We start from the raw sequence: 5,257 nt of genomic DNA, 5'->3' as shown, positions 1-5,257 counted from the left end.
TTCCCATTTATTGGAGTTCATTTTGATACATGCTATTTTATAAGAGCAGAGGCACATAGGCATTGCACCTTTGTGTTCCTCCCCTAAGAATATCCTCTTCTGGTCTCAGTGTGTATGAGTGTCTAGTGTCCTATATAATTTCATGTCCCAGGGTATTTTTAGCTTTGTCTTCCACATATGAATGAGAACATGTACTATTTTTCTTTCTGAGCTTGGCTTAATATGATTTGTTTCAGCTTCATGCGTTTCCCTGCAAATGATCTAATGCTATTCTTTCTGATGGCCGTGTAAACTCCACTGTGTATAGATACCACGTTTTTTTGATTCACTCATCTATTGTAGGGCATCTGGGCTGTTTCCATAACTTGGCTGTTGTGAATAGTGCATCAATGAATATGGATGTGCAAGTTTTATATGGTATCCTGGCTTGTGGATGTTCTGGGTAGATGCCTACCCAGTAGTATGGCTAGGTCTTAGGGAAGAACCATGTTTAGTTTTTTGAGGAGCCTCCAGACTGCCCTCCAGAGTGGTGTACTACTTTACATTCCCACCAACCATGCAATGGGGTTCCCTTTTCCCCACATCCTCACCAAAATTTGTTGTTTTGTTGTTCAAATTCACAATGTTGGTCAGTCTAACTGGGGTGAGATGGAATCTCAGGGTTTTTTTTTTTTTATTTGCATTTCCTTTATGGCCAGGGGTGTTGATTTTTTTCTTCTCATATGTTTCTTTGTCATTCTTACCTCTTGTTCTGAGAAGTCCCTCCTTAGACTTGTTTCTTGAGTTCCTTGTATATTTTGGGTATTAGGCTTTGTTAGATGTATTGCTGGTAAATATATTCTCCCAGTGGTTTATTTTTTTGTGGGGGGTGGTTAGTCATGGAGCTTGAACTCAGGGCCCGGGCCCTGGCCCTGGCCCTGAACTCTTTTTGCTCAAAGCTAGTGCTCTACACTTTGAGCGCCACAGTGTGCTTCTGGTTTTTGAATGGTTAATTGGAGATGAGAGTCTCATGGGGACTTTTATCCCCCAGCTGGCTTTGAACCTTGATCCTCAGCTCTAAGCTTCTTGAGTAGCTGGGATTACAGGTATGAGTTACCAGTGTCCAACAATTTCATTTCTTTTTATGAATGGTCTTTTATTCCAATTATCTCCCATGATTCTGTTCTTAGGGTTTTTCTGTTTCACTCAGATTTTTTTAGTTGTAAATGCTTTTAAATTATTACTTTAGTTGTTCAAAGAGGTTTCAATTTCTTAGATTTTTTTTTTTCTTGCTTGGTATTGAGGATGCATTTTCAATGTGTGAGTTCATATCTTCCGTTTTGGAAATTTCTTAAATGTAGCTTCATGTTGGATTCACATGGAGATATATAAAACAAAGCTGATGCCTAGGTTCTACCTGCAGAGACTGTGGGATAATTGGTCTAGGGTGGTATCTCAAGCATTTGGATTTTTTTTTTTTAAGTTTCCTAGGTACAGCCTAGGTTGCAAGTCACTGGTGTAGTTCTGTGTAAAATGCAGTGTCAGGCTAAAAATGTGATGCGTAGTGACATTGGAAATGATAAACTAGGACACATGGAGGTACATTTCAGAGAAAACTGAGACTTCAGCATGAAAGTCAAGCAAGAAGAGTCACAAATGACTTCATTTTCTTATCTTAAGAAAATAAGTGAATATGAGTTTTATGCAGAGGAGTAGGTGAGCAGGTGAAGTCAATGAGCTTTGGTTACTGAGATTGAGGTGTGCAAGGGTGTTGGCTATTTGACTGGATGACTGGGTATGCATGTGGGTACCATCAGCATATAGTAGTACTCTGAGGGAGTGGGTGAGATTACCTAGGGAACATGTTCTGGGAAAAGAAAGTCTTCTAAGGTGGATTAATATGCTGGCAGAGAAGCTGGTGAGGAACAAAGGTAGTGTGAAGGAAAGAAGAGGTAAACCAAAAGCGAGGGCTGTGAATGGATGAAGACAGGAGAAGGTCTGAGGAAGAGCGCAGCTGGTTTTTTGAAGTGCAGTTGGAGGTGAATTAATCCTTACAGATAAAGAGAAAGTAATATTTGATTATTCTACATTGAAAATGTTTTTTTCTAATGTGTTATATCTTAGTTTAAACATTTCACTGTAGAGCTGAGTGCAGTGGCTTATGTCTGTAATACTCTACTTAAGAGGCTGAGATCTGAGGGTCACAATTTCAAGCCAGCTTCAGCAGCAAAGTTCACAAGACTATTTGTCTCCAATTAACTACCAAAAATCCATTAGTGGAGCTGTGGCTCAAGTGGTAGAGTACTACCCATGAACAAAAAAAGCTCAGAGATAGTGCCCAGGCCCTGAGTTCAAGCCCCAGAACTGGTATCAAAAAAAGAAAAAAAATCTCTGTATTCTAATAGTTCACAAAGTATCTTTAAGGAAATCTGTATACTATACTGGGTCCATTACTATTAGTGAGGAGAACTGGGGACAGTGAAAGGACTTTGAAAGCACGGTGGGATTTTGGACATCAATGAAGAGTAGACATAGGAGCTTATGAGGGATGGAGAATTGCTAGTGTTGAAGCCATTGATTACCCATTTGAAAGTCCAGGTCAGGTATCTGCAGTAGAGCCAAGCAGCATGGTTTTGCCATGGCACAGTGGGTGCTGCAGCTCAGAAGTATATTCATCCATGGGAGGGGTGTGTGGGTGGAGGGAGACTGACTGCAGTTGGGATTCCTGGGTCAGTTACCTAGTCACAAGGTATGTGAAAAAGAATGGAAGCTTCTATCAAGAGATCATGCTGGTATTAGAACTAGGGAAGTGAAAGGGAATATCAAAATTGAGAGACAAAGGATAAAAAGACAACTCCAAAAGCAATACTTGCAAAACCATTTGGTGTAAACCAACTGAAAAACTCATGGGGGGAGAAGGAAAGGGAGGGGGGAGGGAGGAATGAGAGGGGAGGTAAACAGTACAAGAAATGTACCCAGGGCCTAACATATGAAACTGTAACCTCTCTGTACATCAATTTGACAATAAAATAAGATCATGCGAGACAGGATGTCTGAAGGGAATTACACACTGTGTTTGGTGGGAAAATGGGAAGTGTGGGATTGCCACTGGAAAGAAATGTTGGGGAACAATTCTAGATCCTGATGAGCCTGAAAGAGTGATCTAAGTGATCTAGTTTTCTAAAGTAGGGGAAGAGGAACAGCAGTGGAGTAGACATGTATCCTGGGATGACCAGATGTTCACACTGATGCTGGTGTCGCCTGGAATAATCTCAGATTGGGTAGAAAGAGTCCAGTGAAATGAGGTAATTATCCAGGTGGCCTTGTTTGTATGGGATTTTCATTGGGATCCCATTCCTTCTTTTTGATTTATTGTCTTTTTAAGGTATTTATCATTAGCCTAGGCATTCATTCTCAAGTTTTACTGCAATATGTTGAGAAAAGTATCTAAGCCTTGTTCAGAGACTTGTGTGTGTGTGTGTGTGTGTGTGTGTGTGTGTGTGTGTGTGTAATGGGGGGGCAGTACTGAGGTTTGAAGTCGGCCTTGCACTTGCTAGGCCAGTGGTCTTCTAATGAAACCATGTTCTCAGCTCTCCTTTTTTGGATAAAGTCATGTTTATTTGCCCATGCCAACTCAGACTAATCCAATTTTCTTGTATCTGTCTCCCATGTAGGTGAAATAACGGGCATGCACTGATAGAGGATTTTCTGCTGTTACTTTCAGCCAGCAGGGCCCACACAACCCTTTTGACTCAGTAGCCTACAAAGACCACCAAGCTCGCAGACCTAAAGGAGGCAATGCCTTAGAATTGCATATTGCAGCTCAGAGCAGATAGTGCTTGCTAGTGTTGCACCTCCACTCTGTGTGGCTGTGTCCTTCTTGGGTTTGTATCTCTGGAGCTTGATGAATGAAGTCCAGGACAATGGAGGATGAATATGAAGATCTTTATTCAGAATAGGTGTATCTAGCTTGAAAGCTGCTGTTACTGCTTCCACTATGCCAGTCATCCATCCTTTCTTCCCCAGAAGGGTTCTTTGTGTGTCTATCTCCAAGTCTCGGGTTTTTTGTGCCGGGCTAAGCTCTACTTCCTTCTGTGTAGAGATCCTGGGCCTATCTGCCCCTCCGTGTGGTCCCCTATCGCCCTCAACGCATGTCCTCTGGCCAATAGGAATTAACTGTGGAGGCGAGGTCCACGTGTAGCCTCAGTCAGCGTTTGGTTTCAAGAAGCCCTCCCCCTCCCTATACCTGCCAAGGAAGACACGGGGTGCTTGGGTTCTCAGAGAAGCTTCAAAGAGCTGTCTGTTTATTCAGGGGAGGGCTAACAGTCTTATAGCAGTAATGACGCGTGGAGAGGGACTGGCCATGTGCTAGCGATAGGCTAATGAGCGTGTCCATCACGGTGATGTCACGGAACTTCTGGCAGAGGCCCGGCCTCTTGGCTCGGCCTCCTGGGTCAGCTGGCGCCATCATGACACATGTGCTGGCTGCTGAGAGGTGGGGGCTGGTTTGGCATCTCTTCCGGCAGAACCTGGAAGGAGGTGGGACGGGCCAGCAACCAGTCACCCCAGGTCTTAAAGGAATAGCCATCCCCTACATTTTTGTTTGTTTTGTTTTTGATTTTTTTTTTTTTTTTTTTTTTGGTTCTGGGGCTTGAATTCAGGGCCTTGATGCTCTCCCTGAGCTTCTTTGGCTCAAGGCTAGCTCTACCACCTTAAACTACAGCTCTACTTCTGGTTTTCTGGTGGTTAATTGGAGATAAGATTCTCATGGACTTTCCTGCCTCAGCTGGCTTGGAACCGTGATCCTCAGATTTCAGTCTCCTGAGTAGCTAGGAGAATAGGCATGAGCCGTGATGGGCATCCTGCTCTAGAAGTTCTTACATCTTAGGTAATGTTCTGATTGGTTAATCCTATTATAACTAGGTGTTTGGGAAGGTAACACTTTGTTGGTTGGGTCCCACAGAATTCTGATTGTTAATTCCTAATCAGGACATTGAAACTATAAGAGGCAAGGGAAGGGCAGAGGCAAGATGTTCTGAAACAATGTGTTTTGGTTTTGGCCTGCTTGGGCAAGATACTGTACCAGGCCCTGAGTTCTAATTAATTTTCTCTTTCACTACCACCACACTTAGCCTATTAGTTGAGATGGAGAAGTGGGTCCTATTAACTTTTGGTTTGAGCTGGCTTCAAACTTCTCTCTTCTGATCTCTGCTTCCTGAGATCACTGAGTAGGAGGGATTTACAGGCATTTACTACCACTGCTCGCCCCTCAAAGACA

The sequence above is a fragment of the Perognathus longimembris genome, chromosome 20 (genome assembly GCF_023159225.1).
Source record: "Perognathus longimembris pacificus isolate PPM17 chromosome 20, ASM2315922v1, whole genome shotgun sequence".
Lineage (NCBI taxonomy): Eukaryota > Metazoa > Chordata > Mammalia > Rodentia > Heteromyidae > Perognathus > Perognathus longimembris.
Note: the sequence above shows the minus strand (reverse complement) of the source record.